The following is a 19,999-nucleotide window of genomic DNA, read 5'->3' as shown; positions in this document are numbered from 1 at the left end:
TGCTCTAGTCCATGGGGTCACGAAGAGTCGGTCACGACTAAACGACTAAACAACAACAACAACAAAGCATATGGGACAAGTCAGGTGACCACCATTAAAAAATGCCACACCACTCAGGAGACATAAAAGGGTAAATGAACAAATTAACATTTAAAGAAGAGATAGTCCACATTATAGTGGTAGCTAATGAACACTTGTCTAAAGCAATATTTGCTGCTGTAAATTAGTTGTCTTATGCACATTGTTGACTAAATCATGAAATAAAGTTCTGTTCTTAAACATGTGCAAGTCTTACATGACAATATACAATCCTATGCAAATTTTCTCTGAAGTAAGTGCCATTTCTTCAGTGGAACACATATTGAAATAGACAAGTGTAAGAAGTTTCTTTTGTTTTATATGGTACAATTATTCATGGAATATATTGTTTCTTGATCTATTTTACCAAAACAGTTTGAAGCAAATTTGAGGTCTTCTTGCCTTTCCTAAAGACCCAAAGTTGACAGAAGCTGAATGCAGTCATCTGCACACTTATCTGTGAATAAGGATCAGTTGAATAAGATGAGCCTTACAACTCAGTAAACATGCATAGGATTGTACAGTTTAGCTGTGATCCTTAGCACAATTTCTTGGGATTAAGCCCCACTGAACACAGGAGAACTTTTGTTGTTGTTTAGTCATTTAGTCGTGTCCGACTCTTCGTGACCCCATGGACCAGAGCACGCCAGGCACCCCTGTCCTCCACCGCCTCCCACAGCTTGGTCAAACTCATGCTGGTAGCCTCAAGAGCCCCTCCAGCGCCCTCCCCCACTAAAAAATAAACAAGAGAGGGAGAAAAGGTTTTTTAATGTGTGGTCAGGGGAGTTTAATATTGCGGGCTAAGAGTGATTAATTTTCATTACTTGATTGTCCTCTGTGTGTACACACTACTTTTTATAGGTCCTACCTTCTTTCCAAGATAGACAGAGGAAGGGAATCAGGTTCTCTTCACAAATTCAGCTTCAAATAATTACAAAATCTTCCACCACTGTGGATTTCCAAATCGGCATGTTGCGTGCATTGCTGTATAATGATTTTCTTACTGGAATTTCTTTCACAGCATGGTTTCTAACCCATAAGTGGCATACTAGTGCTTCTTCATCCTTTTCTTTTCATTTTTTTCTGATGAAAATGGTTGTCATCTCAGTGTCCACAGGTTGAAAGGCTTTCACATTTTTCCTATAACCCCAGTCAGCAGTTTTATATTGCAAAAGGGGGTGGGGGGAATTGGCATAGACTTCATATTTCTAGGTCTGCTACTGTGTACCTAGTAGCCAGTTTGAGAAGCATGCTGAGTTTCTATTGCTCTTCCCATGTCTTTTACCATTAGTGTCTTAGAAAAATTTCTCCAGCACAAGAAGCTGTAATTGCAGCTACTTGGTGACCACCTGAGAAAATTACCTTTACCATTAAAAGTGAATGGATGAAAAAGGCTCGGTTCATCCTTCCTCTACAAAAACATATCTCAAGCAGAGCACAAGCATCAAGGTGATCTGGGGAACTGAATGGGGTTTAACAGGGCACTTAGATATCTTTGTGCATGTCAATATTTTTCTGGAACAATATTCATTAAGAAAAGATAAATTTGTATCCAACTAAATTAAGAATGTAAGGGTTGTATCCAACTAAATTAAGAACATAAATAGGACCTGCTGGGTCAGGCCAATGGCCCATTTTGTCCAGCATCACAGTCTCACAGTTGCCAACTAGGTGCCTATGGGAAGCCCAAAAGCAAGACCTGACTGCAACAGAAATCTCCCTACCAGTGATTCCCAATAATTGGTATTCAGAACCATACTGCCTCTGAAGTTCTACTCCGCCCCAATGAAATCAATTTACTTGTTAGTCATGAATTTCAATGGGTCTGCTCTGTGTATGGCTAACCCTGGATACAATCCCCAAAATGAAAAATGCTACTTAAGAAGAAGAAGAAGAGGAGGAGGAGTTTGGATTTGATATCCTGCCTTTCACTCCCTTTAAGGAGTCTCAAAGCGGCTAACATTCTCCTTTCCCTTCCTCCCCCACAACAAACACTCTGTGAGGTGAGTGGGGCTGAGAAACTTCAAAGAAGTGTGACTGGCCCAAGGTCACCCAGCAGCTGCATGTGGAGGAGCGGAGACGCGAACCCGGTTCCCCAGATTACGAGACTACCGCTCTTAACCACTACACCACACTGGCTCTAAGTAAGAGACAGGCAGCCTGAGTATGTTTTAGAGATTTATGTCCCCAGATTTGCAGTGTCCCTGGCTGTAGTGAAATTATCAGAGGGCATGTCTGCATAGAGGGAGCTTGGCCACACAACTATTCTCAAAGCTCTTCATAGCTCAGAGCACAGTCTAATCTGAATAGCAGCCATACAAAGGGTATTCCATCAACATTTTGAGTTCACATCAACTGATTGCTGCTCTGAGTCATGTGAAAAGGGAAACACTATACCATGTCTTGTTATATTACAAGATATTGTATGGGCCTCCAGATGTTTCAATCCAGCCATGGTTAAAATAGTTGTGGCATCCAAGTATGGTAGTAAAATGTTTCACAAGGATTGTAACCATTATTGTATCTGGCCTCCCTAAAGACTTCTCCACTCTTTAAATACTTCTGGAGATAATCCAGTATTTGTTACCTAGCCATACAGCAGAATTCCATTCCCCTGGTGACAGTACTGACAATAAGCCCCAGGCAAAAAGACCATATGCTCAACAAAGTAGTGGGGGAAAGGAACAGAGCCTTGATATACCAGAGTGTAGAAACCCTCCTCCAGAGATTTAATTCAAATTGCTGCAAACTTGTGCAACCTCTGTTGCAGCATCTGCTTTCACAAGTTTCACTTCTCTGCTAGAATAATAGTTTACATCTACTAAAATGAGCAGGTTCTATTTGCATCTCTCACTTTTGTTTTGACACGGAGACATGCCAGGTTGAACAGACCCCCGTCACTCCTTGAATGGATGGACACACAGTCTTCAGTTGAGCTGAAGGCATATGAGAGCAGCAGGAAAAAGAATATGACAAAGAGAGCTGGGACAAGAACCCAGCCCTGTTCCACACCTTTATAGCGAAGGTTTTAGAGGATGAGCTGACCTACTGGATGGTGCCACACATGTTCTTGTGGAAGGACACAGTAATATTGTGAAGTTTAGGTGGGCATCCTGTCTTGTTGAGCAGCGTGAAGAGTCCTTTATGGCTGATGAGGTCAAAGTACTTGATCAGGTCTATAAGGGACAGCTCTGCTGTTGGCATTTCTCCTGCAGCTGGCGCAGCAAGAAAATCATGTAGACTGTTGACCTCAGAGATCTAAAGCTGCATTGTGACTCAGGATAGATCCTGTCAGTGAGCAACTGGAATCTCTTGAAAAATACATGGGCAAAGGCTTTACCCACAGTACTCAGCAGGGAGATTCCACAGTAGTTGTTACAATCATGGCAGTTACCTTTGTTCTTTCAGAGGGTCACAATGCTGGAGTTGTGCATGTCTTGTGGCAAAGATCCTTCTTCCCAACACAACAAGAGTAGGCCATGGAGGCATGTCATGAGAAAGGAATTGAAGCCAGCTTTCATGTTTTCAGGGGTGCAGTTTTTCTGACTGTTGGTCCAAAGGCTTTCTTCATGCCTTTGTACATTTTGTGAGTATTGCCAGCATCAGCAGCGAGTTGCGTGTTCTCACACAGCTTTAGCCAGTAGTCATTGGCACATCATCTGGCAACCCACTGGGCTTTCTCAGTGTAGCAAATGTATTTTTGCAGGGCGCATGCTTGTAGTTCACAAGAGCCTTGCGCTTTGCATCAATGTTCCTTTTTCCAGCCTCAAACCAGTCAGGGATCTGCTGCTCTTTTTGGCCAAAGGCAGACAGAGCTGTGTTGTAGATTCCCTCTTTTTTGAGGTTCAACCTTACGTTGACGCTATATCTGGGGCAGTTCAGTAGGGCTTGTTTGGCAGAATCAGAGGAGCATTAACAGAGTTCAAGTATGACAGTTGTCACAGTATTGATTCAAGTCTGTACTTTCTGCTATTTGCTATGCACCCTCTCTGACTGGAGATGGCTCTTTCTTGCCACCAGGGAGTGATCTGTGTTGCAGTTGGCACTGTGGTAGGTCCATGTGACACAAATACAGTTAAGTGCTGATTGCCTGGTGACAATCAAGTCCAGCTAGTGCCAGTGGTCTGACCTTGGATGTCTCCAGGACACTGGGAGTTTTGTCTTAGTAGAAAAGAACATGTTCATGATGCAAGCACAGCTCAAGCAGTCTTAGTTCGTTCTAGGTATTAATGAATATAGTTTTTGCCTATAAGGACATTTGGCAGCTAAGCTTGTGTTTTCTTTGCTGCTCTGTAGAAATACTTTTGCGTGACCAGGCGGTGACAGCCCCAGCCCCCAGGGATCATAAGGAAGGAATAAAGACTCTGACAACGTATATGGAATTAAAATTAGGCCACAACTTTATTAAACTTCCGAATGCAGGAAGCTGTTTCTCCTCAACATCAGCACTTGCAAAATGTAGCTTCAAAGTGACATTAATATATCTACTGATATTTATCAATGACATCATAACAGCACACTCGTGCTTCCTGAAAATCTTGACTGTTCTATTGAAATCAAACCTAACTGCTTGTTTCACCACACTTTATCTTGGGTAAATAAAATGTTGCTTTATGACAGTCATTATGCCTAAGCAATAAATCTGATTGTGCTTATCTTGCCATACAAGATCTGGCATGGACATTCTAGATGGATGATGTTGTCACTGGAATGCTACAAAACAAAAATGGAGTGAAGGAGGAGCAAACACTTTAAGGGGGGGTTGTATTGAGAATACAGGCTGGCATCTCAAAGGAAAAAGAGTGCATTATGTGCTATTAATAAGTAGAAAGTTTCCAGGTGATTTGTATATCTTTCTTATGACTGAAATATCAAGAATTCACCAAATATCTGTTCCACTTATTCTAAGAGTTCTGGAAGTTGGTCATTTTAGATCAGTGCTAGAGAGTGCTGGCAATATCTTTCTCTCTGATTACAAATTAGACTTACAGTGGAGCTCTTTCTCCATGCCCCCTTCCTATTCTGGTGTTTGCTTCATCCCTTCCCAACTTTATGGTAAGTTTAGCGATATTACTTTCATTTTCAGCAGACACTTACTTCCACTTTATTTTTTAAAAGTCTGGTCTGTCAAGGTGCCACGAAACAGTTCAGGGGCCCTTCCTTGTACTCGTGCAGATTCCAATTTGCTTCTGATAAAGTATCTGCAAAGTATCTTGCTTTGGCTCAGGATGTAGAATTCATCCAAATCCAATTTGTACCTCTAGTATAGTCACTAGTTGGGGGTAAACTGTATTATCTGATTATTGTAGGAGTGGAACAGGTCTACTCTTGACTCTCCCATTTATCTTGAGTCTGTATAGGATTGTGAGGAAACATGTATTGCTGACTCTTCCACTTTGTTTTTCAGTCCTACTGGGTAAAACTGGTTTTCTTCCCATCCTTTTAGATGCAATGTTCTCTCTAATCTTTTTATGTAGTAGTGCATGAATTTGTTGGTGCATGAATTTGTTGGTCTTAAAGGTGCCATAGGATTCTGATGACGTTTTGACTACAACAGCACACTTTACCCTTCAGGAATTAATATATTCAGGGAATATGTTGCACAAAACTACTTAACAGGGTACCTTATTTTTCCTTACGGTGTGTATTTTCATACTCCGGGTTTAGTACTAAAGCACCAGACATACCACATGAGAAGTGCTTGGGTGTATCTCTGTATGATGGATGGGTGTATCCTTAATAGTGTGTCAACAGGATAGGCAGAAATAGTGAAGAATGATCAGTGCAGCAATTTTGAGTCAAAGGAGAAAATATATGCTATAAAACATACACTTTAAAAAAGAGTTTTCAAATAACCAGCAATATTCAGGAATGGAATTGCAAATCTTTCCCTCCTAATGTGCATAACATGCCGGATAAGGTCCTCAGCTGCAGTAAATGGGCATGAAGGTATGGCCATTTACACCAGCTGCCCATAATAAAATTGCACTGTCAAAGAATTTAGCATCATAGAATTATTCCACCAGAATAATAAAACAAACCATCATAGATACCACTTCCCCTCCAGTTAGAATCTGCACTGGCTTCATTGAAAATTTTCTCTTTATATTAGTGATAGAGAACCGTATTGTTAAATACAGTCTCATGGCAGCTAACATGAAGGAGGCTTCATTCCTTGGATGACAACAAACTGGAAACTCCCACATACTTCAAGGATTTCACCAAGTTCTTTACTAACATTTTCAAAAGGGTGCGGCTGTGAGAAATGTTCACAGCATTATGGTTTCAGCTATTAGTAGCTGCTGGTGGTTATCCAAACATTTCACATCCATTAAGATAAAATTAACACCCGCAGCTCTTCTAGCCAACACCCAACTAACTACAATAAATGAAGTCTAGCCACTAATTCCTTCCATACATAATGTTAATATCTTTGCTGTAGAACCTTTACATTTTAATAAGCCTAATGTGACTCTGATCCAGGTTTCTTCTGGCAAATCCTGCAGACTACAACTGTAAAGTAATTACAGCTGATTATTTAACAGGACAAATAATATTTAATATTTGTTGAGTTTCAACAGGATGCTAGGCACTTTAAAGAACACAGATGTCAAACCAGAGCCTTTACAATGTATATTAGGTGGAGAAGAGGAACATAAGAGGCTGGCTTATAGTGGATCAAATTATTTGTCAGTTTAGCCTAGTATAATATACTCCGACTGGCAGCAGTTTTCCAGGAATGCCAGCAGAGGTTTCCCTGAACCTTTTAAATTAGGCTTCAGGAGGGAACATAGGATCTTCTGTATGCAAAGCACACACAATACTGGTAAGCTATGGTCACTCTCAGCAGAAGTCAGGGGTTGACAATAAGGATGGGATAGAAGGAAAACAAATGGTAGTGGATAATAGTTAAGTGTTGCCAGCGAGGAAATAGCCTTTTTCTCCCTTTTATTGAAAAGAAATTTACAAGACATGAGCATGGCTGGAACGATTCAGATGAGGAGCCAACATCAATCACAAGGAGCAGTATTGTAAAAAGGGTTGTAAGGCACCCTGATTCTCACTTAGGACAGTTTTAACTATGCCCCAATATCTTGTCCCTAAGAAGCTCCATTGTGACTATACATATTCCAAACCCTTTCAGCTCTATCATGTCACCTACTGACCTGACAGAACTAAGCTGGCAAAAAGGTGGTGTAAGGAAAATTCTTCTCATTACAAGCTGGACCTACAAGTCATGAAAGAGCTCCCCCTCCACTTCACAATTCTTGTGTTTTACTTAAGCTAGATACATAAGATTCAATTTTGCAAGGCTGTTCTCTCTCCCTGCTGACATTTTCCTTAAATGGAAAATATATATTTTACCCTTAGATGGAGTGAGTGGGAGTGGGACACCACAAATACAAAACTGGATAATTTTCATATCATCTTAGCATAATACTATGAGTCATGCCACATATTCTGCTATCAGTCATCAAATGTACAAAATTCAAGTGGAGGAAAATGAAGTGATATATGTGCAATACAGTCAGGTTGTGTATCCATAGCAGTGACCAGAGGAGGAATGACCACTGGGAAGAGCGCAGAGAAGAAGAAAGAGAAAAAGAAGAAGAAGAAGAAGAAGAAGAAGAAGAAGAAGAAGAAGAAGCAGCAGCAGCAGCAGCAGCAGCAGCAGCAGCAGCTTCCGGGTTAGCCCCATCGGCGAATGGCGGAGTTCCTCTGACCGGAGGAACTGGCTCCGTGGAAACTGGGTCTTCCCGCTGCGGCGAAGGTGGGGACCCGCTAGAAATCCCAGGTGGAGGAAGCCTGGGAACGTAGGGTTCGGCAGGGCACCAGGAGCACCTCCCCTACTCGCGGGGAACCCCATTTTGGGGCTCCGGAGCGAAGTGGGGTGAGCGGCGCAGTGCTGCGAACTGACTGCTACTTTCACGGAGTGAAGCCGCACAGCCATTGCCGGAGAGCGCTGACTTTTTCCTGTGGACAATTGGACTCTAAACAAGTACCCGTGAGTAGAAACGGAAAATTGGATCAAGAAATATTCTAATTAGGCACCGAAGCGGGAAGGTTCAAAACAGGAAGTCCGCCTTCCGCTTTTGTAAATAGACTGAAGTAAAAACCTTGTAAGCTAAAGCCTGGAAAGTCGTTTACAAAGGTCTAAATTTCCTTCATTTATAACCACTAAAACCCCCTTGGAAGCAGGATCGTGGGACCAGTCTTCTGACCTTGAATAAAAATGTGTTGGGAGGAAGTTTTGGTGCTTGCTTTATGCAAGACAAGTACTTTGTTGGAGCAGATGCATGAGAAGATGGATTTGATGACTGAGAAGATGGATTTGATGACTGTTGTAGTCAGTAACTGCGGACAAACAGGGAATACTGATACAGAAATCATCCAGGGACCAACTCAGGAACCTGTTTTGACTGGGCAAGTGCAAGTGCAGAAGATAATGGAGGAGGTTGCAGTTGCACCTCAAGTAATACAAATGGAGAGATCTGAGGCCCTGCAGGAGCATAAGCCGCTGTTTTTGAAGATTGAATTTGGAGTGGGCCAGGGGGAGTCTGGAGCTGAGGAGGCTCTTAACTTTGGAGGGACTTTGAAACATGCTTTTAAATATTTTCTGGATTACACTGATGACTGTGGGGAGTGGGACTGTGGGGAATGGGTTGGTTTGATGAGGGGAGATGGAGATAATTTTGGGCTGGAATCTTCCAGAGACCTACTCCTCAATGAGAAAGGAAAGAAATTAAGAAAGAGACCAACAAAAGACAAGGAAAAGTGCAGGTATAAACAAGAAGAAGAAGATCTGCAGAAGGGACATGGAAGAGACTTAAGAGCCTCGGACATAAGATTACCAGGTTGATGGACTAGATGGAATGGACAGTAAGGACTGACATAACCTGAGACCAGGAAAAAGAGACGTTGGATGAAGATTGGAAGAAAGTTTATAAAGAATTTTTTTTATTTTGGGAATTAGTGTAAAATTAATGAATATTAAGGAAAATGTTGGAATGAAACTATCTGGCCTTAGTAGAAATAGTATAAGGAGTTATGCATAAATAAGTATTAAGTTTTAAGCTCTAAGGTATTTTATGGTAAGATAAGGTTAAATAAATCAAGGCAAATTGAATAACAGAATATGGTGAAAGATGGAAAGGATCTGCTAAGTTAATTAATAGGTTAGACTGTTAAGATAAATTATTCAATAAAAATTGAGAAAGATTGAAAGAATTTGCTGAAACAACTAATTAAACTAGAATACAAAAAGGGAGGTGTGAGGAGGTCAATGAAACAAGCAAATGAAAGATAAAGATATGCAATATGGGATTTGTGTCTTTTTCTTTTTGTTGTTGTATTGTTGTATTGGTTTTTATGTATCCCCCCCTCTTTTTTATGTATTGTGGTGTTGTTTCTTCTTTTTTCTTCTGTTTTGTAATTTTGAAACTCTTAATAAATATTATTTAAAAAGAAGAAGAAGAAGAGGAGGAGGAGGAGGAGGAGGAGTTTGGATTTGATATCCTGCTTTATCACTACCCTAAGTATTCTCAAAGCGGCTAACATTCTCCTTTCCCTTCCTCCCCCACAACAAACACTCTGTGAGGTGAGTGGGGCTGAGAGACTTCAAAGAAGTGTGACTAGCCCAAGGTCACCCAGCAGCTGCATGTGGAGGAGCGGAGACGCGAACCCGGTTCCCCAGATTACAAGACTACCGCTCTTAACCACTACACCACACTGAAGAAATGTCATGATGCACCCAATATAGCAAAACCAGTTGCCTTCATCTGCTCCACCTGCAATAAAACATGTCTCTCTTATATCAGTCTCTACAGCCACAGCAGGTGCTGTAACTCTTCAACAGTTTGACTTTACCCCCCAAGGCGCATTCTTCCATTGTCTCCAGAAATAGATGGATTCTAACAACAACAAAAACCACTAATATGTTATTGTAGCTGTCTTCAGCAACAGAAATGTCATTCAAAAAGAGGACCTGATGATACAAAGTAGTTATATACTTCTTCTTTTTGTAAATAGAATGAAAATTGAGCAAATTTGTTTAGTAAACTTACCGATTTGTAGTTCCTTAGCAACAAAGCTTTCTTTCTTTTTTGAACAAGTCCATGTCAAATTGTCAAATGTAGTTTAATCCATTTTACTCTATTATTATTTTTTAAAAATAGCGTTGCACCCCAGCATTGTACCTTTCTTATGATATATTACTGAGCTATAAACTGAGCTCATGACTTTCTCACCCATGCCCCTGTTTTCCCATAATTCAGTCACTTTCTCTAAACATTATCCATCCCCTCCCCTGATAATTTGTTAACTTAGTTTACCAAAATGAAATTCATAATCAAAAAGACTTCTGAAATAGCAAGAACCCCATCTGTTCTAATGGAGTGTGTGTAATAAAAATGTATGGCGCTGAACACCTCTACCATTTTTTTAAAAGGTCATTTTTAAAAATATTGCAGTAAACATTAGACCAATTAACACTGGTACTGAAATAGTTTCAGGCCTTATGTTCTTGCACTTGCAGATTTATGAGAAGAGATGCTGTTGTTTATAAATTGCATGTATACTTAATTGTATAGAATTCTGCTTCCTCATCGGGTTATGTAAGAATACTTAGGCATCGTTCAGCCTTTATATTTTTAATTTAGGCCATGAGAGGTCTCATTTTGTAACACGTTATTACTTATTTCTCTCAACAGAATTATCTTGTTTAACTGGAAACAAAACAATCTTTCCATTTTGCAGAACTTCAACGAGACTTTTTAAATGCTGCAACAGGCATTGTCTATATGATGATCACTTCCAAGTATCCAGTAATGGAATAGTTAACAGAAAACATTAAACATGGCACCACCTGATCACTGGAAGAATAATGTAATTTACTGAGTGGGATTTGTCACTGGACTGTCTAAAGAAATGCACACATTGAACTTTGATATGCTAAGCAAAGCCAAAATGGGGAAAGAAAGTGATTTATTTGTTTTGTTTGCAAAACAAAGATGACGTAGTGAAGGATGCTATCAGAACCCCACTCATGCTATGTTGCCATTGCTGCCTGTGGCCGATGGAGTACATTCCATAAGCCCTTTTCTTTTGCTACAGTCAACAGTGGGAGAGAACACATTGGCCCCAGAGAATGGTCTGAAGGTGTAAAATGCAGCACCTTTGCTAAAGTTCAGCAGGTCTGGGTCTGGTCAGTTACTGGCACAGGTGGGCTCATCAACTCAGTGTATAGCATCGATTTTAATCCCCCTTTAAGCCATTGAAGCTAGTAACCATCACCGCATCTCATAACAGCAGATTCTATAAATTAACTATGTGCTGTATGAAGGAGGATACCTCTTCTTGTCTGTGCTGAATCTGCTGCTAACCAGTTGCATGTGATGACCCCCAGATTCCAGCCTTGGGCATCCATGGGATGAATCTGTTGTTGGAAATAACAGTTGATAAATAGTGCCATTATGTGATATAAATATGTTTTGTTTTCTTTTTTTTTAAAAAAATATCTTGTTACAAATGTCATCATTCACACTTCATTAAGAGGTAAGTCTGTGAATTTTACTGCTTTCTCAAGCCACTCCCCCCCCAACCCAATGCTAACTTTAAACTATTATTGAGCAAAAATGAGTCTCATCTGAATTCCATTCTTTGATAACCCAAAATAACAGATGGTCTGTTCTCCTAACCCAGTTATTATTTATCAAGGTCTCTTGGGTTTTTTAGAAGCCCTGCACAATATTCTGAGAATAAAGAATATTTTTCTCAGTCAACTCCTTATGCTGTAAAGTGTGGAAATATTTGTACACTAACAACAGATTATGGATTAGCATGACTGGAACGCAAAACACCAGTGCAAATTGCCACACACAGATCCACAACAGATGTATCTGATCATACCTTTGATCATTTTTAAATAATTTCCTGGCTGCATTACGAACCTTCTCAGCAATACCCCTGAAATAATGAAAGCATTGTAATTGTCAAAGTTGAACATCTTTTCCTGTGCTGCTCATGTAGTGAAACAAATTATGTGGGCCATATTATATTAGGTTTGCACCTTGACTTGGTTATTATTACAGAATTGAATTTTGTGCTAGGTACTGTACAAGGAAAATAAACAAAAGCTATAATGAGACCCTGCCAATGGCTGACAATGTAACAAGCTGTGCTTTGTTTAAAATTGACAGCATTGTCTTCTGCTTCATCCACTTAATTGAACCTGAAAATATGACCTACTGACTAACAAGGAGTAACTTCCATACGGACAGATGTTTTTCTTCTGCTTGGTAGATTAGCAATTTATGTGTTAAGCTTAGTATCCCTTTGAGAACGTCACTGAGAACTTTTGTCATTGCTTAATTTTTTAGCGTATTTGTTTAATGAAGTTTGACGCTGAATAGTTCAGTTGCTTTGCAATAGATTTTTAGATGGGCCATTAAGAAGAATTAAGGAAGTGATTTAAGCAAGTTGCAACATTCCAGCCAGCTAGGCAATTTGAATGCTATTGTCAGTTTATGCTATTTCATTTGACTGTGAGTTTACTGCAACACCTAAATGCTATTCATCTCCTGCTGGCAACACTGAAGATGAAAATAGTTGCTCAGAATTAAAAGCTAGCATGGTTTGAAACCAAAAGATAGCTGATACATTAAAATAATAGCAATCAAAAGTTGTGCATGGAAACAAATATGTGTTTGTGCCAGTATGGATGGATTATGTTAAAAACTTAGCATGCCATCTATCTTCTACCAAGTGCACAGATCACAGAGGATTATTCATTGGAGGGAATGGGACCAAGTTGAAGGACTATAGGCTCATCACTCTCTCTGTGGGTCTCATACCCCACAGGCTGCTGTACTATCCATCAGATATATGGGCAGCCCACCCTACGATCAGGAACTGTGACTAGGCTACTGCCGGTGGTTCACCTATCGACCTAGACCCATTTCTACACATGATTTATGACATGCAACAGATGCTACCCTGCTGCCTATAGAACAACTGTCCAAGCCAAAGGAGCCTTGGTGGGGTGTGCAGTTTACAACCCCATGCATGTAACATTTTCAGGAGCTACTCCATCTCAAAATGCTGATCATGGTTACATGGAGTTGTAGATAGAGATGCTCCTGCCCCACCGTGATTTAATTTGGCTTCAGTTTCCCTGAGGGCAAGACTGTTGAAGGGAAGGAATGACGAGGAAGTGGCAATGTGACGAGGAAGTACTTTTGTGATGCTCCCTGGCATGTTAGAGTCGTTGCAATGGAATCCGTGATTAGGACCTTGTGCAGAGAAGAAATAAATGTTCTCCACCACAAAGCTTTACAGTGTTAAATCTGTTACAAATAAACATTACAAGATGTAGCCCCATCTTCTTTTTTATTCCTTAATGCAGTTCAATATACTTTCCTTTCTCTGGTCCCAAAGAGAGATCCTAAGCAACTCGCTTGTATCATCATCGTTGAGCTTACTTGCTACTACTACTGTTGCTGCTGGCTCCATCCATGGCAAAGAGACTGAATTCTCAGGTTTCACCTTCCTGCTGTGAGAAATCTGCAGCTCGGGTTTCTGGTGATGAGTCATCAATTAGCCTAAAGACTGAAATGGAAAAATGCCCAGCCTTTCTTTGCCGCTTTTGTCAGATTGAAACCTCCTTCCTAATGAGAACTTTTCTTATTAGCATTTTAAATGCAATGCACTCAAACCATATCATTTTATGGATATTATATCTTTATATACTTTTATATCTTTAACATGTTTAGTAGGCCAAATAGCAGGAATGATTGATCACAAGAGTTGCCAAGAGAAAGGTGGTCCAAAAGGGTTGGTTAGCCCACAAAGGAACCAGGCTATTTGTCCATGTGGTGCTCCTCTTGATTGGCCCAGCCCACCACCATGTCTAATGGGCATTTATACCCTAGATTTACTGTAAAGCTGGGGCCCTGTGCATGTAAACTAGGCTAGAGCTCCTCCTGAAGCCTTTGTGCTACAGACATCTATGTCTGGGTCTTGAGACAGGAAGACCCCATTATGTTCTCTAATGTGCCTGACTCATGTCTACTGCTGGGATGGTTAGAGAACTGCTCTGTGAGTTCCAGGATTTCCATCTTGTTTTGCCACTGAGAATGACTGGCTGCTTTTCCAGGCATGCAAAAAGTGTGAGAGAGACATATGGCCCTCACTTTCCCCTAGTGCAGTTTGAACTCCCATTTTGTGCTTCCTTTCTAGCATTCCTATGTTCTCAGAAGTTTATGGAATACCAAATTAATGGAGGTTAATAAAAAATAATCCCCTAATGCCATTGTCAAGCCTTCACAGCCTTGAAGACGAAGAATTAATTGAAGGTTTGTTTGCTAAAGATAAAAATAAACCTCACAAAAGACACAGTTTCATTTTTCTACCCATGAATAATTTATTGTAAAGGGAATGAACTGTTTGAGGCACAATTGAGCTCAAATTCAGAATTTTTACATCTCATTGAATTTAATGGGGGAAGATTAGGCATATGCATACATTTCTCAAATTGTAGCGAATTGAATGGACCTTAAAAGTGCTTAACCTGGCTAGATCATTACTCAAGACTAAAATCCTATACATGTTTCATTGGTACCAAGTCTTAATGTGTAAGATAATATTGTTATGCCTTTAGTCCTCTCTTCCTATTGAATAGGCATTTATTTACAGGGTTAACAGCACCAATCCTAAGAACATAAACAATAGCGCTGCTGGATCATATTAGAGACTTTTGTAGGCCAAATTCCTGTTTCCCTAGTAGCCAACCAGATGACATGTGAGATGTTCATAAGCAGGGGGTGAGGATAGCATCTCTCTCTTGCTGCTGTTCTCCAGTAACTGATATTCAGTGGAATGATACCTCTAATGGGATGTCAGGTGTATTAGGGGAGGACACGCCACGCTCCTTCTGGGATAGTCTGTCCACCTTTGGTCCTCCACCCTGCACTCAGCTCTCACTTGTAACTCCTAGATGTAAGCATGGGGCAGTGGCTTTGATTGGCTGGCTAAATTAGGTGAGGGTCACGGGTGAGTATATTAGGTGAGGGTAAACCAGTGAGTTAGGGACTCCCCCTTAATGCGAAGACAGGCAAATTAAGCAGACAAGACCAATACTGGGTCCAATAGTCAAGAAGGCAGTTTCTGCATGTGCTCTAGAGGGAAGTGAGGAGCAGGTAGGGCTTGTAAACCTGGAAAGCTAGCTCATCTAGAAGAAGGAAAATTTTGACCCTAAACTTCCACTGCCCTGTGGGATGTCTTAGGGAGAAGAAAAGGCTAATAAATAAATCCTACAAAAAAATCCAGAAAGGAGTCCCTAAGATGGTTGGATGGTACCTTGTATGTCTCCTTTCAGCAATTCCTGCAGCCCAATTGGTGTTTAATGTATTGCTCTGCTTTCATTTGGTCTACATCAGTGAAGCCAAGAGGAAGGTCTTGTTATCTGGGCAGCCCAGGACCTCCATACACACTGCCCAGGCTTGCGTCCTGGGGATGTCATTTTGGTGCTGCCAACACAGCAGTTTGACTTCATCCCTAGAGGGGCACTCCATTGTCTCTTGAGATGGACAGATGCCAACAAAAACGTGCCTCTGATCCAGGAGGTAGTATACAGCAGTTAAGACTAGTAGCCACTGGTAGCATTCTTGTCCATGAACTTGCCTAATTTTCCTTCAATTTTGGGACTGTCACCACATAGTGAGGAAGTGAACTCTACAGTTTAAATATGCACTAAGTGAAGAAGGACTTCATTTTATGTGTGCTAAATCTTCTACCATTTAGCTTTATTGACCGACCCTGGGTTCCAGGAGAGAGGGAGAGAGAGAGAGAGAGAGAGAGAGAGAGAGAGAGAGAGAGTGAGAGAGTAGATACTGTGGTGCAAATCCTCCTTTGCAGCTCAGCCAGAGCCCACCAAGATGAGGCTGGTATGTGTCCTGCAGAAAGGGTGTTCTGGAGTTGGAAGAGAGGGGAACCTATCCCTTTTCCAAACTCTATTCTGTTCAGTCACACATGACCCACTGGACATTACACTAGAAAAAAGGCTGGTGCAAATCAAACTCTATTTTAAATGCTTCTTCTTTCTCTGCTAGGCTTGGGCTTGCTTATGTGGTAGTAACCCCCCTCCTGAACCGAGTTTGGAATAGTGGTACATTACATTGCCATTATTTACTCCAGCTGTATTCCTATAGTTTGAATTGCTAAACTGTGGATCTAACATGTGGAAATACTATGATATGGGATGTGCTGCATTTGTTTTTCCCCCTTGCAGATTTTCTGAACTTGTCCAGCTCAACAGTCACATTATAATTTTTTAAGAATAATTTGAAACACCCTTATTGAAAATTCACTATTGTCAGTCATTATAAAGGCAGATGAAGAAAATAAATAATGTTATGGGTAATTTTTATACTGACTTAAAAATGCTAAAAGATTGCTAAAAGGTAATTGTTTCCTTTGGTTTTTTTTTCTTAACACAAACATGTTCCAGTGCTAAGCATGGTGTTACTTTTATTTAAATCTCTGAAACATCACTGGCAATCTGGATCAGATTTTCTTACCCATCTCTGCCAGATTTGCATTATGAAAACATTGCTACTGCCCTAGGGCAGAGCCTTTTGCATGTTGTGTTTCCAGCTGATCACGGATGGTGATGGTGGATATTTGTTGCTTTAATTGCAGTTTCCAGTTCTCCAACTGAGACCAGGTTTCTACCACAAACATGATCATGCCTGGAGCTTTGGAATGGGAAAAAATGTAGGAAAAAAGGGGAGAAGATACAAATGAATGGCAGCTCGGATTCAGTGAGCACATCTTTCTGGAGAGGATATGCATATTACAGTCTCTGAATCATCTGAGCAAGGACAGAAAAAAACTCAGCAAGAATATCAAGTAGAGTTTAGAAATATTCAAGGCAGTCAGGTATTCAGTTTTCTTTATGGAGGAAATTGCTGGATATTTATGTAATGTTTGTCACTATCTGCTCATTAAAAAATATGCGTACATGTCAAATAAGTATTAAGAAGGTACAAAAGCAAACATTAGCAGTGCCAGTTCCAAACAAGAGAAAGGGGTGTTTCCTCTCCATCTCACTGTAGCACAACCAAATGCAACTGAATGTAAAGCTGTTTTTAATGAGGCATTTGATGCAAACTTAGGTATAGTCATCTTATTTGTAAAAATACACATTTGTAGTAGTAATATCTTCTAGTTTGCATGGTGAGCTGCTGCCCACAAATGGCGCAGTCTGTGACCTGATCTATACATGCAGCAGAACGAACTCTTAGAGGTGGTATGCTGGGATGTATCACACCAAATTGCAGGTGGGAGAAGCACAGTTTTGAATCCTATAATCATTAAATTGTAGAGCTGGAAGGGACCCGGGCATCATCTAGTTCATAGGTCAGCCAACTTTTTCAGCAGGGGGCCGGTCCACTGTCCCTCAGAACTTGTGGGGGGGCCTGACTATATATATATATATTTTTTGGGGGGGGGGGGGGTTGAACAAATTCCTATGCCCCGCAAATAAGCCAGAGATGCATTTTAAATAAAAGCACACATTCTACTCGTGTAAAAACATGCTGATTCCCGGACCGTCCACAGGCCATATTTAGAAGGCTATTGGGTCGGATCTGGCCCCCGGGCCTTAGTTTGCCTAAAAGGTAAAGGTACCCCTGCCCGTACGGGCCAGTCTTGACAGACTCTAGGGTTGTGCGCCCATCTCACTCAAGAGGCCGGGGGCCAGTGCTGTCCGGAGACACTTCCGGGTCACATGGCCAGCGTGACATCGCTGCTCTGGCAAGCCAGAGCCGCACACGGAACGCCGTTTACCTTCCCGCTAGTAAGCGGTCCCTATTTATCTACTTGCACCCGGGGGTGCTTTCGGACTGCTAATAATAATAATAATAATAATTTATTATTTATACCCCGCCCATCTGGCTGGGCCTCCCCAGCCACTCTGGGCGGCTTCCATAAAAACCAAAAATACAATGAAATATCACATGTTAAAAACTTCCCTGAACAGGGCTGCCTTAAGATGTCTCTTGAATGTCAGGTAGTTATTTATCACTTTGACATCTGCTGGAAGGGCGTTCCACAGGGTGGGCGCCACTACCGAGAAGGCCCTCTGCCTGGTTCCCTGTAGCTTTGCTTCTCGCAATGAGGGAACCGCCAGAAGGCCCTCGGCGCTGGACCTCAGCGTCCGGGCAGAATGATGGGGGTGGAGACGCTCCTTCAGGTATACTGCTAGGTTGGCAGGCGCTGGAACCGAACAACGGGAGCGCACCCCGCTGCGGGGATTCGAACCGCCGACCTTTCGATTGGCAAGCCCTAGGTGCTGAGGCTTTTACCCACAGCGCCACCAGCGTCCCCTTAGTTTGCCTACCCATGATCTAGTCTAACCCCTGCAATGCAGGAACACATCTCAACATACATACAATTTCGACCTCCCCCATACAATTTCAAACCATACCAGACCCTGCTTAGCTTTGCAAATGTGCTAGCAGGTTTTATTGCTGCACCACTAGGAGGTAATGACCCTGTGGTGAGGGGAGCGCATTTTAGTACTATTTTAATGTAAAATTATCATGTGTTTAGAGTTATGATATATAACAAGTTTTGGATTGTGGTTAGATACCCCAGCATGAAATGAAACATGAAGGAAAAACTGTATTGGGATAGATTAGGCCTCAGACCCCTGTGAAGGTCACAGCATAAGGGGTCTCGGCTGCTAGCAGAAACTGTGGTAACAGTTACTGTAGAAAGCAGCACCTCTGGAAGTCAACAGCACTAAAAATGAATGACGCTGGTATTTACTGAGCAGGGACTAATCTAATTGGTGTTCTGAGCATCATTCTACCATGCCTATTGGTCTTTGGGTAAAGAACAATAGAAGAAAGTTCCAGAGCAGGGGAAGGGAACCTTTTTCAGATTGACAGCTGGATTGCGATTTGGGGAACCATCTGGTGGGTGGGGTGGGTGAAGCAACTAATGCAAATACTTTTGTATACCGTAGGCTCATTTCTACACCAACCCTCTTTACCCTCCACTGAAGAAAGCAACTTCATTGGAGTTTAATGACAGATTCTAGCCTGACCAAAAATATGACAGGAGGATGTGAAACAAGGCTAGTGAGGGGATGGCATTGGGAAAGTGGTTGTGGCCAGGTAGAAAGGGGTTGGAGAACGACATTTGGCCCCTGGGAATCAGGTTCCCCACCTTTAACCAACAGATGCATCCGCAATAACTTGCGCTCAGGGTGAGGAAACAAAAGAAACAAAAGAAAACCCCACAAGTCAACCCATTGTCCTTCTTTTCCCCACCTGTTTCTGCTTCTTCCTATTATGTTTTAACTGTCTCTTACATAGAGAGTAACATCTTTGTGACAATGAATTAGCCCAGAAAGAGAAATCCTCATCTACAACTTTTCAGAACCAAAACGGAGCTATACAAAAGTACTTTTTTTTTTTTGCAAACCTTCACAGAAAATATTGCTAAGATGTCCTTTTCTTCGTGACATTTGACAAAGAGTGCAAAGTTAATTACTACCAAATACAGTAAATCAAATAGGAATGTTTGAAATAACCATCTGGTGATTTCACCTGAAGCAAAATATACACTATGGAATAAAACAAACAGATTGTGGCCTACAGATTACCCCGCCCCCATGAACAGCAAAGAGCATTAAGTTAATACAGCATTAGTTGGCACTAGTGCTCCAAGAAACAATTAAAGAAAGGAAGATTTTCAAATGTGTAGCTTATGCAAGATTAATAATAAGAGAAGTGATGTGCTTTGTGAAATTCAGCATGGTGTCAATGACATTTAGGAAGAAACATAAGTCTTTTGGTTTTGGTTGCATTGCATTTGTACACAGGCCTGTAGCTAAGTTTAAAAGATGAACATTGCT

This window comes from Podarcis muralis, chromosome 9, assembly GCF_964188315.1.
Source record: "Podarcis muralis chromosome 9, rPodMur119.hap1.1, whole genome shotgun sequence".
Classification (NCBI taxonomy): Eukaryota; Metazoa; Chordata; class Lepidosauria; order Squamata; family Lacertidae; genus Podarcis; species Podarcis muralis.
The sequence above is the reverse complement of the archived record's forward strand: the minus strand, read 5'-3'. Positions refer to the sequence as shown.